This window comes from Pinus tabuliformis, chromosome 1_2, assembly GCF_031772625.1.
Source record: "Pinus tabuliformis cultivar Carrire ecotype Pingquan chromosome 1_2, CPIR1, whole genome shotgun sequence".
Classification (NCBI taxonomy): Eukaryota; Viridiplantae; Streptophyta; class Pinopsida; order Pinales; family Pinaceae; genus Pinus; species Pinus tabuliformis.
In genome coordinates, this window is record NC_142298.1 from 452,635,030 (window position 1) to 452,660,302 (window position 25,273).

Here is a 25,273-nt window from a genome sequence, read left to right on the forward strand (position 1 = left end):
CACTTCTGCAGTCACTGTTAGAAGTATTTTTTTAAGAATAATGGACTGCAATGGACACCATCTTCTTTTACTCTGAGTCTGATTCTTCCTCATATATGTGAGAATTCAGTTCTTTAAGCACATATAATTTGTTTGGGTTTCTATATCCTCTTGCTATGACCTTTCCATATTCTTCATCTATAACTTTGCATTTGGTTGATATAAACACAATTAAATTTCCTCTATCTGCCATTTGACCTACACTTAGAATATTTTTCTTTAGTCCTTGGACTAATAAAGTATCAAATACTCCTCTATGTTTACTAATTTTGGCTCTACCATTTCCTATAACTTTTGCTGGAGCATTATTTCCAAGAATAACATTACCTGTTGGGTCCCTATAATACTAGTGATTACCCCATTACTATTGTAGTTATACCCCTTATTTATATTGTTGTGCCCCTATTACCCCCATATTGTTGTTTCTGTGCCCCTTAGAATCTATCTATTGTTATTTTTGTGGCTTTATATTATTATTGTTAGGTCGGCTGGATTATATTGTGACTCCTTAGACTCCTATATATAGAAAGGAGGTTTTGTCATTTGTATTATCCAAGAATTGTTCATTTATGTAATGTAAAGGAGGTTTCCCCCTCGAAGAGGCTGAATTCTAAGGCGTGGATTTATCTTTTCTATCTTTTCTTGAGCTGGTTTCATAACATTTGGTATCAGAGCTTTGGATTCTAGGGTTTCGCTGCTCCAAATAGGTCATCGTGGCATTTTCGCTATAACCTTTTTTCTGTGAAGTTTTAGAAGTCGCAAAAAAAAACCATTTGAGAAGAATTGGCGCTGAACCTTGGGTCCAAATTTCAGAGCTTTTCGCGCGATATTTTCGGAGATATGATCTGAGGAATTTTGCCTTTTTGCAGACTCCTGAATTACATTCAAAACAGGTGACCCGGGGAAAATAGTCATAACTCTCTCTCTGAGGATCGGATTGAAATTTCGTAAAAAGTCACAGAAAGAGGATGGACTGTAGTTTCTTGTATGTGTGTTTCAGATTCAAAGGTTGAAACAGTGACTCGTGGCACGTCGTACAAGTTCGCTCTACTGAACCAGTCTAAAAGCAAGTCACTGTGGGAGATTTCACATAACTCTTCCTTGGAGAATCCAATTTGGCTCAGACTTGTGGCATTGGAAAGAGGACGCAGAAGGCTACTGCAGGTAGCAATTTTAGAATTGGATGATTCGAAATTACAGAGATACATCAGATTCAATATCAGGCTTCTATAAAGTGAAAAAAGGTGTGTAGTTTTTTTATTTTATTTTTGTGTAAGCTTGGTTTAACGGAATTCAAAGGGCATAGTAAAGCATTATTATCGGTAACTGATGCCCCGAGGAAAGAAAATGCAAACACCTAGTAAGGAACCTGAAAGCTCTAGCATGACTCATGAAGAAGAAGAAGAAATGCTACATGATATATCAAAATTACAAGAACAAGTGCAACAAATGTCACGCTCACAAAAGCTAACAGAAGCTAAGATAAGTGGCGTGGAATCTAAGATAAAGGGCATGGAAGCTAAGATGGATGATTCAAAGACAGATTTGAAGAGAGACATGGCAGATTTGAAGACAGATATGGAAGAATTGAAGAAGTTGCTACAAGAAAGTGTCACTAATGGTGAAAAGGTAGTAAAGGAAACTCATGATGAGAACAAAAGAAATGTTAATCATGATACCATAGACGCTAATGTTGGATCGAAGACTCACCATGTTCCAAAAATCGATATGAGGAAGTTTGATGGCAAGGATCCCGCCACATGGATATTACAGATGGAGCAATTCTTCGATCTCAATAATGTGCAAAACACACAAAAGGTACGTATGGCAACTTTATATTTGGAACCAAATCAGTTTGTATGGTATCAATGGCTTTGTTCTCGTAAACAATTTATCACTTGGGCAATTTTTACGGAAGAATTGATAGCACATTATGAGGATACAAAAAGCAATATTTTTTTTAGCGAATTGATAAGTCTCAAACAAAAGGGTTCAATAATGGAGCGCATTGAGGAGTTCGAAAAATTGAACATAAGGGTAAAAGATATTCCAGAGGAGCATAGGATTGATGTGTTCATAGGGTCTTTAAAGGATAATATCCAACATGATGTGTGCCTTTGGGAACCTGATTCATTAGAGAAGGCATTCAGGTTAGCAAGAAAAATGGAAAGCAAAATTATGGCAACTAGGAAGCATACCATTCACAACTATAAAGACGGAAGTGTTGTTGCCCATAGTCTTCCACAACCTACAAGGTTGACACCACAACAATTGGAAGAAAAAAGAGCAAAAGGGCTTTGTTACAATTGTGATAGCAAATACACAAAAGGTCATAAGTGTGCTGAGAAGAAATTATTCTACATAGATTGTGAAGAGGAAGAAGAAAAGGAGCAAGAAAGGTCAAAAGAAGAGGATATATTCCAGGAACAAAGCCTAGATGAAGAACAAATAAATCCGACCATATCTTGTAATGCATTGGCGGGAATTACCACTCCTCAAACCATCAAGATAGAAGGACAAATCAAGAAGAAAAAGGTAATAGTGTTGATTGATTCAGGAAGCACCCACAATTTTATTCATTGTAGGGTAGCAAAAGAATTGAATTTCTTCCTATATCCAGCACCAGAGTGTCAAGTGATGATTGCAAATGGAGGAACAATAAATTGTTCTGGAAAGTGCCATAATATCAAGCTATCCATGGGAGAATATGTATTGACTAGCCCAATGCTTTCCATTCCAATGGGAGGTGCTGATGTTGTACTAGGAGTCCAATGGCTACAATCCTTGGGTACAATAGCTTTTAATTTTCAAGAACTTTTCATGAAATTTTCTGTGGAAGGAAAGGAAGTTGAATTAAGGGGTATTGCAGGGAAACCAGGAAAGATAATCAGCTCTAATGGCATGACAAAGCTTCTAAAAAAGGAGCAAAGAGGTGTAATTGCACAATTATGTTCGCTAGATGTTTCCACATTGGAATCATCTATTTCTCCAGATCTCCAAAAAGTCCTGGACAATCATTCCAAGGTATTTGAGACTCCCAAAGGTCTCCCACCTATGCGTGATCATGATCATGCTATTCATCTGATTCCAGGAAGTGTTCCTCCAAACATCAGGCCGTACATATATCCATATGTCCAAAAAAGTGAAATTGAACGTATGGTTGCAGAAATGCTAGAGGCTGGTATAATTCAACCGAGTCAAAGTTCTTTCTCAGCTCCAGTAGTATTGGTGCACAAGAAGGATGGATCATGGCGCATGTGTCCAGATTATAGGGAGCTCAACAAGCTCACTATTAAAGATAAGTTCCCCATTCCTGTCATTGATGAATTACTGGATGAATTGCATGGATCAATTTACTTCACCAAGTTGGATCTTCGTTCGGGATATCATCAAATCAGAATGAAGATTGAAGACATTCCGAAAACGGCATTTAGAACTCATGAGGGTCATTATGAATTTTTGGTCATGCCTTTTGGCCTTACCAATGCACCTTCAACATTTCAAGGTTTGATGAATTCAATTTTCAAACCATTCCTTAGAAAATTTGTGTTAGTATTTTTTGATGATATACTAATCTACAACAAGTCTTGGAAGGATCATGTTGAACATGTTGACAAGGTGCTACAACTATTGGAGGAGAAACAATTATATGCAAAAAGATCCAAATGTTTCTTTGGAGTCCAGGAGGTGGAATATTTGGGTCATATTGTATCTCATGAAGGAGTTAAGGTAGACCCTAGCAAAATTAAAGCCATTAAGGAATGGAAAATTCCCACATCCATAAAGCATCTGCGAGGATTTCTTGGGTTGACAGGGTATTATCGCAAGTTCGTTAAGAATTATGGGAGAATAGCAGCACCTCTAACAACATTATTGAAGAAAGATTCATTTTCATGGACTCTGGAAGCAACAAAGGCCTTTAAACATCTTAAAGAGGCAATGTGCCAAGCACCGGTCTTAGCTACACCGGACTTCACAAAAACCTTTATTGTGGAATGTGATGCTTCAGGAAATGGAATTGGTGCTGTTTTAATGCAAGATGAAAGACCCATTGCTTTTGAAAGTGGTCCAATCAAGGGAAAGTTTTTAAGCAAAGCTATTTATGAGAAGGAAATGTTGGCAATACTCCATGCACTTAAGAAATGGCGACCCTACCTAATGGGAAGACACTTCAAGGTAAAAACAGATCATGATAGCCTTAAATACTTTTTAGAAAAAAGATTATCCTCTGAAGAGCAACAAAAGTGGGTCACAAAGATGTTGCGTTATGACTTTGAAATCATCTACAAAAAAGGGAAGCAAAATGTGGTGGCAGATGCACTCTCAAGAAAGGATGAGGATATGGAAGCATTGTTGTGTGCCATCTCTATTATCCAACCAGATTGGATAAACGAAGCAAAGGAGGAATGGAAGAATGACGAAGAAGTGTGGGCACTTATTCGAAAGCTACAACAAGATTCCAGTACTTCTGATACATTTAGCTGGCAAAATGATTCGTTATGGTACAAAGATCGCTTATACCTCTGTAAGAATTCCCAGCTAAAACAAAAGATTCTTATGGAATTGCACACTTCTCCCTTAGGAGGGCACTCAGGATTTTTAAAAACTTACCACAGGGTTAAGAAGGAATTTTTTTGGGATGGTCTTAAATCAGATATTCAAAGGTTTGTGGCGGAATTTTTGGTTTGCCAACAAAATAAAGTTGAAACAATTAAGACACCGGGTCTATTACAACCTTTATCCATTCCAAGCCAACGTTGGGAGGAGGTTTCAATGGATTTTATCACAGGTTTACCCAAGTCTGAGGGAAAGAGTGTCATCATGGTGGTAGTTGATAGACTTACCAAGTATGCACACTTTTGTGCATTATCACATCCATTTAAAGCCAGTACAGTTTCTACTGCATTTATGGAAAAAGTTCAAAAGCTACATGGAAACCCAAAGATTATTGTAAGTGACAGAGATCCCATTTTCACTGGAAATTTTTGGACATAATTATTTTCTTGTCTTGGTACTCAGTTAGCTCATAGCTCATCTTATCATCCTCAATCTGATGGGCAAACTGAGATAGTAAACAAATGTTTGGAAGGATATCTTCGTTGCTTTGTATCTGATAAACAGACACAATGGGTCAAATGGTTGCCTCTGGCTGAATGGTGGTATAACACTTCCTTCCATACAGCAACAAAAATGACCCCATTTACGGCACTTTATGGGTACCAACCACCATCAATCACATCATATTTAAGAGAAAATTCTAAGGTTCAGGCAGTGGAACACCACATCGAACATCAACAACAAGTCCTCCAACTCTTAAAAGATAACCTCGTGTTGGCACAAAATAGAATGAAACAACAGGCAGATCAACATCGCAGTGAAAGAAGTTTTGATGTAGGTGATTGGGTATTCCTACGGCTACAACCATATAAGCAAATGTCCCTAAAGCAAGCTAAGAAGGATAATAAATTATCACCAAAGTATTATGGTCCGTACAAGGTGTTGGAAAAGATTGGTACTATGGCATACAAATTGGAGCTTCCTGCAGCTTCTCGATTGCACCCAGTTTTCCATGTTTCATGTTTGAAGAAGGTTATAGGCGACAAGCTCCCAGTTCAAACAATATTGCCAGAACTTGATGAGGAAGGAAAAATTATATTGGAACCGGAAGCAGTCACAGAAACAAGTACTCGACAACTACGAAATTGATCAATTTCAGAGTATCTTATCAAGTGGAAGAACTTATCCGCTGAAGATTCCACATGGGAGGATGAGAATTTTATGCAGAAGTATCCGGAACTGCTCAAGCGTTGAGGACAACACTTTTTTGAAGGAGAGGGGCATGTTGGGTCCCTATAATACTAGTGATTACCCCATTACTATTGTAGTTATACCCCTTATTTATATTGTTGTGCCCCTATTACCCCCATATTGTTATTTCTGTGCCCCTTAGAATCTCTCTATTGTTATTTTTGTGGCTTTATATTATTATTGTTAGGTCGACTGGATTATATTGTGACTCCTTAGACTCCTATATATAGAAAGGAGGTTTTGTCATTTGTATCATCCAAGGATTGTTCATTTATGTAATGTAAAGGAGGTTGCCCCCTCGAAGAGGCTGAATTCTAAGGCGTGGATTTATCTTTTCTATCTTTTCTTGAGCTGGTTTCATAACATTACCATATTGGTTTTTCTTGAGAGACTCCATCTTACTCTTATCTTCAGTCATGTGATGAGAGCATCCACTATCTATGTACCATTCATTTTCTTCTTGAAATGAGTAGAGAGCAAGACCACACCTTATCTTTTCTTCTTCTGTATGCTTATTATGATAAATGTTGGTGGATCCATCAATATTCTTATCTAATTGCTTTCCATGTCGTCTGAGGAAATCCATAGATTTTATCCTACATTCTTTTGCTACATGCCCAAACTTGTTACAAGCATAACATCTTACATGAGCAGAGGAATCATAATATTTCTGTTTCATATTCCTTCTATTGTAATAAATAGCTTTGTGACCAAATATATTGCAAGCAAAAAGCCTGAGTACCTAGAAGCTGATGATCTTTTTGCGAATCAGTTATTTTCTTGTGATTGAAACAATATACTTCTGCAATTGGCTGCAATGTGTCCATAATTATGACATATAAAACATTCAACATTATTGGTCAGAGGAGAGAATCTATTAACATTTCTATAGTTAGAAGTAAATGCTTTTCTTTGAAGGTTCACTTTCCTTGGTTGTTGATCAGGTTGACTTCTTATCTCTTTGTTGAGTATTTCAGGTTTTGTATTTTTACCCTTTATATTCCCTGCATCAACTTGTGAACTAGATTCACCTTCAACAGTTTCATGAAAAACAAAACCATATTTGACAGCGGGAGACTTTTGACTACTAAGAATATTATCCAAAATCTTAGTACTATCTTGAAATCTCAAATGTTTATCTGTTTCTTCTAATTTACCTTTTAGAATGTTTACCTCAACCTCCATTTTTTGATATTGCTTTTCCTTTTCTAGGTATTGCTTCTTCGTACCTTCTTCAATCCTTCTTCCTTCTTCCACTTGCTCCTTTAATTTGAGAATCTCTTCTTTCAACCCATTTTCTTGTTCTTCAAATGCTTGAAGTAGTTATTCATTCCGTTTATATGATTTTTCAAGATCTTCTCTTAGAGAGACGATCTCAACTTTAATACCTTCGCAATATTGTTTAGATTCCACAACAACATTTACTGATTTAATATGATCCTTGTTATCATATGTCTGCAAGTTATCTTTAAGGTTAACAATCATTTTCAAAGCAAGATCATGTTTTATTCTAAGATAAATTTTTTTTCTAACTTGTCTTGTTCCGAATCAACAACTCCATTTGACATAACAAAGGTTATTTTGTTATCATCATTTTTTGACACATTGTTAGGGATAGGATTACCTGGTAGTTCCCTTGACGAGGAGTCTTCCTTTGGGACTTTTTCACGAATTTCTTTTATCTTATCCCACACTTTCTTTGCAATTGTATAATGCATAACCTTATTTAATGTTGAATTAGGTATGCTATAAAAGATGTCACTCAAAACCTTACTGTTCTTTTGCACTTCCCTGTTTGATGGATGAATATTGGTGTAGTCACTGAATACTATATACCAAACATCAAGATTCATTAGATTAGACTTCATCTTTTCTTTCCATTGTTGATAATTATCTTTGCTTAGCATAGGCACATAAACATTGTCCATTGTTTCTGACTTGTCTTGATCTTCTACTTCTTGAGGCATCATTTTTGAATTTGTTTTCTCTTTAGAGTGCTTACTTTCACTTTTACCCATGAGTGCAAGTTCAGTTGTTTCACTGCCATCATCACTATCATTATTGCATAGACAAGGAAATGCATCACAGTTAGAACAAAAGCCCATACTTGATAATTCTTTGTTACTGTCTTCATTCTTGATCAATAGAAAGCGAGGTGATCCTAAACTTGAATATTTGCTGACATATGTAACTGTTATGACATTTTATATATCACTGTCACAATTTTCTAAATACCTCCTTCGAGATATCTTCTTCTTTCTCATCATCTTGACAAATCTCCTTCAAGCGTTCAAGCTTCTTTTGTAGTCACTGCACTGATACCCATTGTTGGGAAAAATAGTGGGGCGGGGGGGGGGGGGGGGGTTGGGTGAATAAATATTTCAAAACTCACTTAAAATTTTATTTTCTTATCCAAATTTCTGTACATGACTATAATGAAGCAAACCTACGTATGTACGCCACTGTTGTACAGACAACTATCATATATCCAGTTAATTAACTTTTTAGTTAATCCATCACCAATTTAACTTGAACCAGTGTATCAGTATTTCATTAGGCATTAATTAAATAGTAACCATGTGCAGTAAGAATAGAATAAACCATCACACATAAGAAACACGTCAACACATGAAAACCAAGATTTTTAGGTGGAAATCAAATGTGGGAAAAAACCACTGTTGTTATCGTCTCTATCTTTATCTTTTATTATAAAGAAAACATCTTACAATCTTGTACTGTCGCAGACTCATACTAGCACACATGCACCCACATGTAGAAGGATACAACCTTCTCTTGTTCTCCAGTATCCATTGGAAAGGAACTCCAACCCCTTGATCTCGTTTACCGGCACCCACCGGAAGGGAGCTCCAACCCCTTGATCAGATTTACTAGCTACCAGTGGAAATAAGCTTTCACTTCATCACTGAAGGCTCCAACCCTCAACACATCTATGGACCACGTTTCATAAATTTTCATACTGTATCCACTTGGTACAAAACATCACAACTTGTAGGCCGCTTTTCATCAAATTTTAAGATTGGATCCACTACCATCATTTAAGCCCAATACCAAATATCAAAATTGAAACTTTATCACTACAACAAATCACTCAATCATTGAACCAACTGAATCAACCAATCACTGAACCAACTGAGACCCAAATCAATCAACTTATTCTCAAATAACCAAAGCCTTAGATCACTATAACCAGAATACCAATACTGAACCCAAACACTGCATCTTGGCCAATTGAGTTGATCTGTTAATAAGCTGATCATATGATCAATTGATTTTGTGATATATGATCTACATAGATTAGATCATTTTGAAATTATTCAATTGCAGTCCATTTTTATCATATTAGTGACTTCCAGATCGAAAATAATAAAGATCATTCTAAAAACTAGTAAAAATACCTTTTTACTTCTTTTTAGTTGACACAAGTTAAAACCCTGTACCAGGATGATCCACAGGGAAGAGCCGGGATAGCTCAGTTGGTAGAGCAGAGGACTGAAAATCCTCGTGCCACCAGTTCAAATCTGGTTCCTGGCAAGATGTAAATATCCATGTCTCCATACTCACTGAACCAACTAAAAACCATGATCAATAAAATTTCAGAATATATACGCTACTTTACTTTAGCAAATCCGCATGTATACATGACTTCCTTGAAGCATACCTGTGTACAGATCTCAAAACATTGAACCCTGAAACTAGATCATTGTCATTCTTAAACAAACAACGAGTTACACCTTGAACTGCTTAATTACTCTGAAATCATCACAAAACCATCACAGATCTTCAATCACATACACCTAGCAGCATCACCACTCTTCAATCAATCAATTCAACTTCAATCGTCAATGTTAAACCAAGATCATCAAGTAAGACTTCATTGACAAACAACAGAAACACAATAAGACTGATTAGAATGATCAACCGTCTTGTTAAAAAGAACACTAGCTCATATACATGCTTTCCACAAAACATTTCCACATGTATACGCGTTCTTCAGGAATCAAACCTGTGTACAGATCTGTCCATAGTGCAGAATCAACACACGAATTACCATCATTAAACCCGTGTATGTATGTGCCTTTCAGGTTATCAATCCCGCGTGCAGATCTGAAACTATTTACTTATAGCTTCACTGCACATCAGACCTTCAGAACAAGCCCATCTCTCAACATACATAATAAAATATGCGTCAGAAATAATAGCATTGACCAAATAAATCCATTATTAATATAGTCATTTCAGATCTATTGGATCTGATCCATCATCCTATTCCCGGGTGCATACTTAGTTTCAAATCAAAAAATTCATTAGTAGCCCATTACATGCACACTTGCTTCAGATCTAACTATTCATGAAATATTCATCACTTGCACACCTAAACAATTTGAACTTAATATCCTTATATAGCTTAGGCCTTATCCATTACCACACGTCAAATCCTTAGTAATGCCCATGGTATTCTTAGATAGGATCAAATATCCGTTGTTGAGTTCAATACTACGAGTCAATACCATGGTAAGGACCCTTGGTATTTAGAATACCATGGTGTGGAAACTGTACACCCCTTTTCTTCTTCATACCTGCGTGTGTACGCTACTTTGCTTCACAGAACCCATGTATACTTCTTCAAACTTCATCTTTATCATTTCTCTGTCTCTGAACTGATACTCCTTTCTCCAATCTTTCTGTCAAATATGTACTGACCTGAATACTCATCCTACTACCATCATGTTAGACATGTTTATTAAATAGGTTTCCATCAAGGACAACACATTTTTCATAATGACAACAACTCATTCACTCTAGTTATTAACTCTTTACTAGCTTAATCATGACTTTTTAAGCCAAGAATGCATCAAAATATTTTAGTAATTTTTGCATACCCAAGGATTTCTTCATTTACCTCATCTAGATATCAATCATATACATGCATTCAACTGACATCATAAACATATTGATTAAGATACCAAAACATGACTAAATAATTTCTTTCCCAAATTTCCTTTAGCACTCACACATCATCTACATGGCCAATTCATACCTATATGGTTTCCCTCAATATTTTTGATGTTAAGTAATTAGCTATTGATTCATGGGAACTCCCGTGATTCCTCTACCAACATCCTAGCAAGAGTTTTCTTGTACTATTTCTTTCCTCATGGGAAATTTACTATTGCAATCAATTCATGGCATCTTTGCAACTTGTTTTGATGTTTTGGGATATATATGTGTTCTTTCCTTTACTCAAATTTCCTATACTAGTCCTAGCTGAGACTAGCATGGCATTCTTTTGCATTCCTTGGAAAAATCCTAGCCAAGCTCCACTTTGCCTCATACTCTATCCCACAAGAAAATTTTGCACAATAGAATGCTTCATTGCGTTGATAACGGGATTGAAGTTCATTATTCACTTCACATTATTTACATAATTTTTTTGGTTCACATCCTATACCTCTTAAGTATATTCAAATCTTATACAATACGATGGTTCACCCATCTAATGCATGAGGTACATGCCCTCTTCACTTGAGAGAATCCCGCTATCATCTAGTCCTTACAATGACATTTTTATTATGTAACATTAAATGCCATTCATGATCTACCTTTATTGATTGATTTCCTTTCTATCTCTTGAAGGATTATGACTTACACCTTTCTTTATGCATACATATGGTGCTCACTCTAAATAAGCATTTTACATACTATTGCTATGGATTCTCTAGTTGTATACAATATCAACCATAATAGTCAAAAGCACCAAGACTTGTCGTTTCCACTTTATAAATTAAATTTCATATGTTGATTATGGTAAATGTATTATATGCATTCTTACTAAGGCACTGTTTTTTTTAAATCACATTTATAGGTCATTTTTTAATTAATGGAAAGTAAGTATTTGTTTATTAAAATAAGCTAATGTTCTTGCTTTGATGTCATTTTTTTCATTAATGGAAAGTAAGTATTTGTTTATTAAAATAAGCTAACGTTCTTGCTTGGATGGTCCATTACATGAGATTGACCATTCATACTAGCCATATTTATTCTTCACTATACATTTGGTTTCATCACATAACACTTTCTCCATGTCCAAGGAACTTTGGAGTTTCATCCATTGAAGCTTAGAGGCTTTGTATTTGGAAGGAATTAATAGTATACTTTAAGAACATACTTGTTTTATTATATTAACCTTACTGATACGTTCTAATGGCTATACTCATGCTCAATTATGAGGTTGAATAAAAAAATATACCTTCCATAAATTAGGATTTCTACCCAATTTTTGTACTTTTATTCTTTGTACAATCAAAGTTGAAGACCAATTTTCTACCACCTATAGAAGAAACCATGATAAGACCTAAAACATTCCTATATTAGAAAAAAATAACACATATGATTAAGAATCTCAACAACTTTCAACCCAATGATTAAATTATTTAACCCTTTTATGCATAAATATGGAATTTCCAACTTATTATTTTTTTTTCACTTTTTTAAGGCTTTGAAAAATGGGCAAAATTCACTATATTTATAGAATAAAAAATTCGAAAATTATCACTAGGACAAGGTTCTCCATACCATTAATAAGATCAAATGCTAAGTTACAGATTTCTTGTTTATTCATTAACTTGATTATTCCATTTACTACTTCAAAAACAACTAAACAGGCTCATGAAATAGTGGATTTAGACTTATTTCTCCGCTTCCACTTCCACCTCAAATCCCTTGGATTCTATCCAAATACTCAACTAATTTTTCTCATGCTTACCCACACTCCTTACTACCCAAATTCCATACTAATTTGATCTTTGATTACGGAGCATAGGTTGATCTTTTGTACATGCCATCATTGTAGACTTCCACTGAAAATTTCAATTTCATCTAAATTCAAATGCTTGAGTTATACCTAAGATAAATTTGTTACATTTTTTTAACATAGAATCTCTCTCTCTCTCTCTCTCTCTCTCTCTATATATATATATATATATATAATGCTCCTCTGCATTCACAAGTATAATCCTTATGAAAGCTCTCTCTCTCTCTCTCTCTATATATATATATATATAATGCCCCTCCGCATTCTCTCTCTCTCTCTCTCTCTATATATATATAATGCCCCTTCGCATTCACAAGTACAAATTATCTAATTTATTGCTCCAAAAGAAAACATATATATAATCCTTATGCTTTCATAAGTACAAATTAGCTATTTTGTTATCACAAAAGAAAATTAAAATATATATGTATAAGAAACTACTTTTAAGAAAACAACTAGTCTCTCTCTCTCTCTCTCTCTAATGCCCCTCCGCATTCACAAGTACACACACACACACACACACACACACTCTCTCTCTCTGTATATAATGCCCCTCCGCATTCACAAGTACTCTCTCTCTCTCTCTCTCTCTCTCTCTAACGCCCCTCCACATTCACAAGTACAAATTATCTAATTTATTGCTCCAAAAGAAAACATATCTATAATCCTTATGCTTTTATAAGTACAAATTAGCTATTTTGTTATCACAAAAGAAAATTAAAATATATATGTATAAGAAACTACTTTTAAGAAAACAACTAGTGGCACTGTAATCTTAGTTTGCTATAATGTGACAATTTTAGTGATATTCTTGTCATTTTATTATTATTATTATTATTATTGCCAATTTGCAATATATTTACTAGATAAGTTTAATGAGTCAATAATTTTCATCTTACAAATTAGCTATTTTGTTATCACAAAAGAAAATTAAAATATATATGTATAAGAAACTACTTTTAAGAAAACAACTAGTGGTACTGTAATCTTAGTTTGCTATAATGTGACAATTTTAGTGATATTCTTGTCATTTTATTATTATTATTATTATTATTATTATTGCCAATTTGCAATATATTTACTAGATAAGTTTAATGAGTTAATAATTGTCATCTTACAAATTAGCTATTTTGTTATCACAAAAGAAAATTAAAATATATACGTATAAGAAACTACTTTTAAGAAAACAACTAGTGGTACTGTAATCTTAGTTTGCTATAATGTGACAATTTTAGTGATATTCTTAGTCATTTTATTATTATTATTATTATTATTGCCAATTTGCAATATATTTACTAGATAAGTTTAATGAGTTAATAATTGTCATCAATTTATAGCATATTTATTATTTTAATGTGTCATTAGTGGTTGTCATATGTGTGTGTGTGTGTGTGTATATGGTAAATAAAAATGCCATATATGTGAATTAGAAAGAGATTAAATTATAAATATGTAAACTCACATTTGTAGTGCTCTTTTTGGCTTTAACCTAATTTGATTGATATGATGTTATTATTTATAGTCATTCAAATTATAATATTGACTCGGTTGGTTGACATATACATTTATTGATGATGTGATCTACAATTTAAATCTAATTTGATATGATTATTACGATATAGATATATATACTTTATGGTTGATGCTTCGATATTATTGTGATGTCATTGCATATTGAAAATCAATATGTATTTACATGATGAAATTTAGTATGTCATATGATGCTACTAGTGATTTGTTAAGTGTGACAAGAATAATCACAAGTGCATATCGGGTCCGCATTGAGTCCATATATGTGGACCTAGGATGGGGCTGTGTTATATGTGGTTGACACTTATATAATATTCCTTATTGTTTATTCACTATCATTGAATAATGCTATTTGATATATTGTCTCTAGTTATGTGAAGAGAAAGGGAAATATTTTCCTAATAAGCTTACATATGAGAAAAGGGTTGTGTGATGAGATGTGACATAAGTACGATAAGGAAGAGGAGGTGTAGGTTTCCTATTCCTACCTAGTGGCATACTTGCTATCTAATGAGTTCAAAAAACACATGTTTTAGTGTTATTTTCTGGGAAATTACATGTTTTCTTAAGGATATTCCATGGATTTGATCACTTACTAGGATTTTTAGAGGGATGGTAAATACGTTTTTAATCATCATTCCTCAATGACTATCAATTTATGATTAATGGTTTCTGTCTAATTTAATTTCATAAATTATGAGATAAATCTTATTAAACCAGGAGTCCATAAACTTATAAGCACACCATTATATGTAAAGAATTAGCATTAGATTTTCCTTATTATCACTTAAAAATTCGAAGAATGGAATTACTTGTAACAACTTATAAATGAAAGTAAATGTTATGGCTATCATTACAATAGATAAAAATTCATTTTGAAAATGAAATTTAAACCAACATAAAATTAAAATGTCAATATTGATTAAGTCACTAAAATGGAAGTTATGGAAATTCTAACTTGCAAAGAAAATACATATTCTAATTTATCAATTGAATTCCTTTACTACATAATGGAACTAATATTCTTCAATCTAAGCTACAAAAGTTGACATGGAAAACGAAAAGATTATAGGATTTTATGCCTTAAAAAGGTCCACACATCAATTATATTTTCATGTATATAGATTATTAATTGAAGAAATTTTAATCACACAAGCATGAATGAAAAACTATTCTAAAAAAATTTGAAGAACACAACTGAGCCAAGTCTAATCGGTTGATCAAACATACATTGGGGTCTCCACTAGTAGCAACTTTGGTTGTTGCGTCTTTATCCTACTCCCTCAAGTAGATTGAAGAGATACAACAATACTTCATTGAATCCTTAATTTTTCTCAATCAAGCAACTTTAAACTTGATTTTAAAAACAAAAATGAAATCTATTCATAGGAAACTAACGTTGCATATGAATTGTGAGCAATTTGTACATATATAATAGATAATTGAAAATAAATTAAAGAAGTATTTACTAGAAAATGAATGACACAACAAATGATAATATGCACATGAAATAAATGGTCCAAAGTTCAAGGAATTGAGGGCCCTCCAAGACTCAACTTGCACATTAAAATATTTATCTGTTATAGAATCTCAAAGTTGATACCTTTTAATGTAAAGCTCAAATATAAATGGAAATCTATCACACTTCCCTCATGCCTTCACTGCTAAAGCTATTTACACAAAACAAAATAAAACAAACTTGTTGATAATATTCATCCAACCCATTAATATCTTAATTTAGTAGTCTTTTAGATCAAATTCGACCTCAATGGTGGCTCGAAATTGTTCCAAATTGAAAATGTGTGGAATTGTATGAATTCCTTGCCCAAAACTACATTTTATCCTTTCTAAGCGATAACGTTAGCCATGCATTAATTTGTCCCTTAAGGTTGTTTTTTCATGGATCCAACAGGACTATATCTTTCTTGGGAAGCTTGGTAACAAAACCCATGTCTTCGATTTCACCCATAATGCCTTCAGATATCTAAACAAATGAAGAATTACCAAAATTCATATTTTGATAAAATTTTATAATTTCTTTTCCAATGCATAAAACTTATTAAAAATTAAAATTAAAATGAAGTGATAAAAATACTTGTTTAGTGGTTTTATTGGTCAAGATGAAGACAAAATATGATAAAAATGATGGGTAAAGAGTTTATTATGGTCAACATGACATTTGTTTAGATGGTTATTTTTTAGCAAAAATTATGACCAACATCTCCCCCAAGGAGAAGTTGTTGCATGTCCTCATGCAACCAAATTGTATTGCTTTAATATTCACATAGCCCTTGTTGCTCCTAGGAGAACATCTAGATTGGATACAGATTTTCTTTGGATTGACTACCTTAGCCTTTGCATAAGCACCCTTACCTTTAAGATTTGGTTCTTTTCCTTTAATATATTTTCTACTAATACAACTGATAGGCCTATTTTTAAATCGTAATACTTTCTTCTTGTAGTGTTTTGTCCTATTCCTTGAGCCTATCATTTTCCTTAATAACATTCATGCTTTGTCTGGTCCACAATTCATTTTGTGTTTTTATGTGTCTTTCTAAGACTTTCATTTCTTCTACTTCTCTCTTTAAACTTTTGATTTTCCTCTTCTTTTTCTTCAATTCACCTTTGAAACTTTGTGGGAGCTTTTCCTTTGGTCTCTTGAGAAATTTTCTTTAAGACATCATCAAAATATTCCTTAAGTGTTGATTCTTTCTCTATAATAGTGAAGGGGTCCTCTTCTACTATTGTTTATGGTTCTTCACTTATTGCCATTGCTACATATGTCTTCCCTTCTTTAGCTTATAATGATTCAATGCAGTCCTACAAAATTTGTTGATCTTGGTCCACTTCCAATGTTGATGTCATAGGTGTAGAAAACTTTGTCCTACGCCTTTTAGGAATTTTCGCAAATGAATATTCTTCTTGTTGGTTATTTTCTTTGCCATTTTTGGTGATTTCTTTGATGATCGACCCAATTATTCTCCTTTAATAAATTCCAATTTCTTCTCTTACATTATTTGGTGCATGTTTGGGCTACAATGGAGGTGGAGGAATTTCATAAATTTCCTCTTCAACTAATGCTTCATCATCACTAATGTTCCTTGTTGCCTCAAAGCTTAGTAGGCTTTGTGAGAGACATCATAGAGAAAAAAACTACACTAAGATACAACAATTAGGTTTTTTTCACTATCACATTAACACTCCACCTCTTGTTCTTTAGTAGAATTTCACCCCATGGGAGGCTTCTTAGTATATATCACCTAAAAGATCTTCTATGTCAGTAGGTTCAAGGTGATGTATGTGAATGGCTGAAGTAAGGTACCTATTAGTTATATTATCTCACAAATATTTATGTCAAGGTGTAACATACTATAAACTAAGCCTTGCAAATAGTACTTAAGACCTAGGGTTTGAAGATATGATTCAATGAATGTGCATCTAGGCATAGAAGCAAAAGGAAATGGTTTAATTAAAGGTACAATCAATAATAGGAGATGGTAAACCTTCAACAAGCCCTAAGATGAAGTATTGTATAGAATTAGGGTTTTGGAAAGCCCTAAATTACCTAAGATTGATGACATCAACCTTAATAAGGCACTTTTCACCATGCAATACACTATGTTTTATGTTGGTAAGGTCAAACAAGTTGAAAATATGCCAAATAATCTCCAAAGCTTCAATAACTCAAGCCTTAGTTGAATTTGGCCCTTGCCCTGGCACTAGAAGCTTGCCTTGAAGGGTTGAAAAAGTAAAAGAGAGAAAAAGGTAAAAGTATTCAAGAGCTTTTATCATTGATGGGATATGAGTTCATTTTCCTACTTGGGTGAAGAGTCTTAGGGATTTAAACAATAAAGATATCAAATTCATGGATGGGGTAAGGGGGGAAGCCCTAGTTTTCACTTCCTAAATGTATATATAATTTTATGAAGGGAGAAATTAACTAGAAGAATGCTCACTAGAATTTCTTCTAGGAAGTTCAAGAATAATGATTGTCATTTACATACAGAATAAGTTAAAACCATAACGATATTTCATTACCTGTAAAACCATAAAAAAGTGCATTCACAATATTTTCAATAACATGCCTTTATTCAATGGAAAAAAGATGTCTCCAATACAAGAACTAGTTTCCAATAGCAAAAAATCCACATAAGATCACATCTCCTCAAGTAGAAAAGTAGAATAGGCTAAGTCAAACTCTTTTAGAGAGGTTCAAATCCACAAGTGTGATGATGAAAAAAATTAATGGAGTGATCTTGCTTTTATAAGAGGTCTATCACTTCCTTTACTTCAACTAAAATCATATAAATAAGTTCAATTTTGAGTAGCCTTGAGGGTTAGCTCAATAGGTCGAGTATCCGTCACATAAGCACCTCACTATGAGAGGTCACATGGTTAATTATCCTCGACACCCTCTGGGATTAGGATCTGATATGAGTCCACGAGATTAATCTCTTCGAGGATCTAGCCAAGACTGTTTCGGTGGACGTCACAGTCACCGATCTTTGGAGTTGTGAACCACATTAAAAAAATACAAAAAGTAAATGAGTTACAAGCTAACCCAATATCTCAATGAAATAAAATCAACCAATATTCTCCCAGATGTGTGAGCTATAAGGCCTCTTTAAACATGACGCCATGCCCTTTTAGGAGTCAAAATTCTCCAAAAGTGTAATGCAAGGGTTGTATGTATCATGATCAACCTTAATCTGAGGAAGGGTCCTCAAATCAAGCCATAAATCATCTCCATGCGTAAAAAAACTAGTGTTGGGTAGCTCTACGTCATTTCTAAGGGTTCCATCTAGATTGTAGTGTAGTATCTCTCTAGTCCTAGGGATCCATTAGGTACTGCAAGTTCTCCCAAATCATCCCGGGGATGATAAACATCATTTGAGCTCTAGATAAATTCATGATCATCAAGAAATGTCAAGACCAACCTAGGGGCATGTTGGGTGCACTTGGTATATCACAAAGAGTCATCAATGCTAAGGAAGATGAGCTTAACATTATAGTATCAGAGGTGCTTTTGGGTATCCATCACCACCAAGATCATAAAATATCTCTAGAAGTGTAGTATGGCATGGGAATCATGTGGAGTAGGAGTGGAATAGTGTGCCCTCGAGGCTCAACTTCCTTGTGCAAACCACCTAGAAAAACCATCTTAAACTCAAGTGAAAGCAATCATTCATTAGAGATAATAACTATCAAAGTGGACCGTACTTAACTGTTAACGGCATAATGATGTTTCAAATCAGGGGTGGCTAGGTAATCAACCCTATTATGTGCTTTGAGCCCCTAAGTGGAGGTGGAATTTCCAAGGTTAAGCCTTCAACCCATAGGTGTTAGTGAGAATGCATGGAAATGAAGGGGAATGACTTCATGGCTTAGTGCCATGGTTAGGGGACCGATTAATGAAGGTCCAGATCCAAGTGTATAAATGTAATGGATGGAGAAGTTGCGGAGGTATGAGTTACTCATTTCAAAAAGTTTTCAAATGGCACAACATCATTTTAAATGGTGCATAACTTAAGGATATAATTTTATCTTTATGATATAAAATTTATTCTACCCCTTCGGATGAGTAAGTTTCTTGTTCATCAGTGTTGGGAGATGAAAAGGATCCTTATGATGAGATGGATCATCAAGTGCTCAAGAGCCGAGTGATGGATAATGAGGGGGGTAGAGCTCATGCTAGGTTTTTTCCCATGCATTAATTTTGGTCTCAACCATATTTTGCATTTTAACTTTTCTTTTTCTTTTGTTGTGGCCATAGTATGCTTTTTAATACTTTTAGTTGTGTAAACCTCCAAGAAAAAGTTTTTTAACCCTACTCAAGAATGTGGATGTGTGAGTTCCAAATCCCAATGAACCAATGACAATTATCCTAAAGAATAGAGGTGGTGTCAAGGGAATTATGAATAAAGTTAAGTATGGAATGATAACAAACATGCTACTACATTCCAAGTTTCCAAGTAGTGTCCCTACTATAATCCTAAGGCTTTAAAATAGGTCCTTGTGGAATAGGGCTAAAGACTTACCTCTCTGGTAAGGTGAGAGAACAAGCTTATAGTCAAGGTTGGTCAATCATCCAAATTACCCCTTTATCCATGTTAAAATTACCAAAACATTATGTCAAAGCACTTGATTGCAAAATGGTTAAAGTACATGTTGAGTGGTATCCCACCATCATTCAAGAGGAATGTATGATGGTGAGAGGCACATGATTGCTGCAAATGGAGGAGGAACGTGGCATATCATCATCAATAAGAAATGTGTGGGGTTGTTGGCTATCCAAGATAGGAGAAAAGGTTTTCTCCTATAGGCTCACCCATTTTGGTGGGTAACAGTCCCTTCTACAAACTCATTTTCAAGAGGAAATTGTTCTGAAGTCTGATCATGTTTTTGAAATTCATATTCTACTATTATCTTAATAAGTCCATGTTGATAAAGGTTTTTGTACTTATTCTTTGGCCTTATTTGAATTCTTTTAGCCATCCTTGTGAGGCTGTTTAACAAATAATATGGAATATTCACAATTTTTTTCCATTTTAAGATGTTGTAACAACAAAATGTGATATAAAAATACAACAATATATCTACCTTCACAAGTGATTTATTTTTGAATTATAATAACTAACTCCTTCCATGTTTCCTTCAACCAACTTATTGATACTCCATTAGTCTGGTTAGGTTTTGGTCTAGATTTGCTTAGGAAGGTGTTGAGGCCTTCTCCTCTATTTGCCTATTTTTAAACCACCTTGAACCATTTTGTGATAATTGTGACAATCATTTCACTACCCCCTTTGTACATGTCCCTATGGAATGTAATTCATTTAAATAATGTGGAAATGTAAACATTGACTGGGATGGAGGAGTGGACACAGATTCAGAGGTTTAAGGAACGAGTCGCTTATAAATCTAAACCATTGCAATCATTTTATCACCCATCTCCTTGAAGGAATTGACGCCTTGTTGGTGCAAGAATTAAAGAATGTATGTGTTTCTTGAAAAAGGAAGAGCCCATACAGTCCCTAATATCATGGAACGTGCTGTTGTGGTCAACATGCAATGAAATAATAGGAACTAGGAGGCTTGATGGGAGACAATGGGTGGAGATGCTTGTTGGAAGGGGATAAAGGAAGAAGGTGGACATGCTCAAAAGCGCAACGGGAAATTGTGACAGAACTTGTTGAAGAAAATGCATGAAATCTCAATGTATGCGCAAACTTGGAAGCACGATGAGGAGTGTGGTGTAAGGAGAATATTTCCATGTTGAGAAGGTAGAGTCATTGTGTATTGTCGACTCCTATTATCAGGTGGAGATGTTTTTCATTCAGGCACTTATCATGGTGTTTAACATGTGGAGACCCTAAGTGTGTGCTTTAGATTCCCGTGGATACTAATAGGTGGAGGCATGGTGCACTTTGGATTCCTACAGGATAGCATGTGGAGACAATGTGGGCTTTGGATTCCTGTAGTGTAAATTAGGTGGAGACACTATGGGCTTTGGATTCTTGTAGTGTTTGATTGGGTGGAGACATTTTGTTCTCTGGACTCCTAGGCATTAGGTGGAGGCACTGTGTGCTCTAAATTCCCATGTGATATGGTTGACTTGTATTGGTGTAAATTCCCTGGAGCACATAATTCCTAAGCCTTTGAATCTAACTTAGGGGCGGTTAGTTGCAAGAGAGATTACAAAGTAGATGACCTATGGTTGGGTGGAGAGTAAGTCCCTCCCTCAGTTTCTTGTCATCTAAGTTAATCAGATTAGTATATTCACTTGTATGTATGTTTCACTATGGATGGTAAATGATATTGTTATACATTATGGCACTACATGTAACAACACTTAAATGGAGGAATGAATTATTCGTGGTTGTTATAATGAAATGGTTATGTGAATTTCCTCATGGTTATGAGGGATTGTAGATCCCTATCATTTTGATACTTTCCTAAGATGCAGAGCTATTTACATAGGTATTTTATGAATGTTTGAAGTGAATCATTAACTACTATAGTGTGTGTGTTCCATTGTTTGGCATGGTCATGTATATTTGATTAATTGAGACTGTCCACTGTATTTATGCTGTAATGCATGTTTTTTTTAATTAATTTGTTAGTTTTGCGTGGAATACATTTTGTGGCATGCTATTTTGTACCTGTGCTTGAAATTAGAGAATAGTGTTAGCCATGGTAGGCTTGTTCAGGTGCTAGTTAGTGGTCATGCTAATAATTTTATCACCTACGGTAGGGATGTGTATAATGGATTGAATTATTTGTGTGGGGATAATGTTTTTATCCCTATGGAACTCTGGTTCTTTTCCCAAGACTAGGTCTCAAAGGAAGGCATAGGCAAAGTCCCTAGAACCCTTAAGTTTCTAAGTCAAAATACTGTAGAGGACATACTTGTATGTGGGGCGGGCATTTTGTATTAAAGCTAATCACTGCGATTACCTTAATGGAAGGTTTATGATTAATTGATCGATTAAAGATTAATCTCATGTTGTGCCTTAATGGCAAGTGAAACACGCATGGACTAGGTATGGTAGACAAAAAGCCCGATGCTGAGGACCTGCATCAGATAGTAGATAAATTCATGTCATGCCATCCATTTAATTCCAAGTTTTGATTGAGTTCTTTTTGGACTCGAGTGTGGTTAATAGATAGCATGGTAAAAGTCTCTTCCATCTATAAATGAAAAAGCATGGAATTGCACAAAGGTGGAGCTCTGATGAGCACTAGTATTGCAGCAAGAATGCTGCAACTCCTGGGGCTACCAACTTTACTTTATCAACTCGGGGTTCATACAAACTTGGAGGTGACAATACTGTATACACAAGTAGATGTGATGGGTTCGCTCTTTTTCACTGCTAAGTTGGTGATAGACCACTATGGCTTTTAAACCTGAATTCTATTGATTCAGAAGAAGCTTGATTACCAATGAGAAAAAGGGAACTTTGCGCTAAAGGAAATCTTGTCTACTGTAGTAAGGAAAAGATTAAAATCAAATGCTTAAACACATCATTCATCTAACTAATAGTTAAGAGGCTTTACTTCAAGAGAATTCTAAGTTAACATATGTGCAATCCTATTGTCCTAGGTATGCAATTCAAAACATCAAACATTCAACTGCTGTGCATGCAAATGAACAAAATAACCTTTTTTCCTTTTTGTCTTTTTTGTGTGAAAATGTGAATGTTAACTTATTTTGGTGGTGTGGCAGGTGGATTAGGGATGGTGGTGAATGGTCAGATGGCTTGGGAGACAAGTAGGGGTCTTCTCCTATCTTCCTAGTGGATTTTCCCACAATTCAGCCTCAAAACAGGCCAATATAGGTTAACCTACAAGATGTCCTAATGCGTCCTACTGGATGTCCTAATGCATCCCATAGGATGTCCTAATGCTCTGACAGGATCCCCAATATTCCTATAGGATACAGCTGAGAGAAAGAGGAGGGATTTGGAAGGTGATGTAAGGCTTAGGGAAGGTGAATGGTGGGTGAAATGAGGCAAGGGAGTGCCTAGGACTCCTTCAGAGTTCAAAACTAAGTTGTGAGATGGTTGGATTTGCTCAACAAGCTTGAAGAAGTATTCTTATGTAATGATGAATTTGGTGAGGGATTTAGTGAAAGAAAGTCATAACCATGGATGGATGAGGTTAGGATGGGGTTGCTGGTCATGAAGTCTCTATGTACTACTGAAACTCTTGCACTGCATCAATCATTGACATTTTATTAATGAATCATGTTAAACAAGAAAGCTTTTCAATCAACTAAGGAAAAACATAATTCTATTATCTAGTTGCATATGCATGGGAAATCATGTAGAATGATATGAAACATTTATGAGATATGATGCAAGGCTGAAGACATCAGAAATGGAAATTAAATCCTATTCTTGAAAACTAGTAAAATGCTGGCTTAAGTAACAAAAAACCCTAAATTCCACGAGAAATCAAAATTCTATCTTTTGGGGCTGCATAGGAGTTCTTCCCTCAAACCATGGTCCTTGAAGGGAGGAGTGAGGTTAGATCCACCCACTAATAGGTTTTGGATATTCCTTTACCTTCCTAATCTACTGCTACAAGAATGCACAAATGGAAGCAAACTAATCAAATCCACAACTACTTGCAATGAAATAATGCTAAAGACAACTCAATAATTAATCTATGAAATCAACTAAGAATAAAAATACGAGAAGAGGAGCATTTGCTGCTAGGGTTGGGCCCTAACCCAAGAGATTCATACCTCTGATTCAACTCAGTGGTGGATGAAGGAAATGCTCATTCTCATTATCAAATTAGGAAATTACATAACAATGTCTTCCACAATTCTTGAACTCAAAAAATTCTTAGTGATTTTACATCAAAAATTAGAATCCTAATGAGGCTTTAGGCCTCCTTATTTATACAACTTAAGTCTCCAATGACTTCCTTAAATATAGGGAGGCTCGGCTCCCAAACTCAAGATGAACTGGCTCTTTAACTGTCACTTGCTCGACTGCCTTTTGATCTTCATGACTTGGTTGCTTGTAACTCCGAGCTAGTGTGATTTGATGGAGGAATATTCGAATCAGTGAGGAGTAAATGAGGAGGATTCATCTCCTACAATGTCTCCTCCTTGTCTCATTTGAGTCTCTACCCTTAATTAGCCAAAATTTCCATGATTTTCTCTCAGAAACTTGCAATCAATGCACATTAGTCCATTAGGCATAACATCTCACTTTTACTCATCTCATTAAGCAAAATATATTCAAAATATGTAAATAAGTATGAGAAGAGTTGGTTTAAATAAGCTAGGAGGTGTATTAAGGTCCATATAGTTACCCAATGATGAGGTTCATCAAGCTCAGCCCTGTGGGACCCTGAATTGGACTAAGGTGGTAGACACCAAAAAATCCAAGTAGGTCTTTGTGGATGCCATGCGAAGAGTCCATAGGACATGGACCGAATGATGTGGCAATACTACTGATGTGGCATGATGTTAGCGTGACATGTGTCAAGAAGGGGCGACCATCACGAAGAGCAAGGTGGCTAGTTTTTGGATGACATGTGGTACTAAGAGAG

At 35.0% G+C, this 25,273-nt stretch overlaps 1 non-coding gene across 1 annotated transcript; it reads left to right on the forward strand.

Moving 5' to 3' along the window:
* Positions 1 to 9,326: 9,326 nt before the first annotated feature.
* TRNAF-GAA (transfer RNA phenylalanine (anticodon GAA)) lies at positions 9,327 to 9,399 on the forward strand. The gene has a single exon. It is a non-coding gene; the product is annotated as a tRNA-Phe (tRNA).
* The last annotated feature ends 15,874 nt before the right edge of the window (positions 9,400 to 25,273 follow it).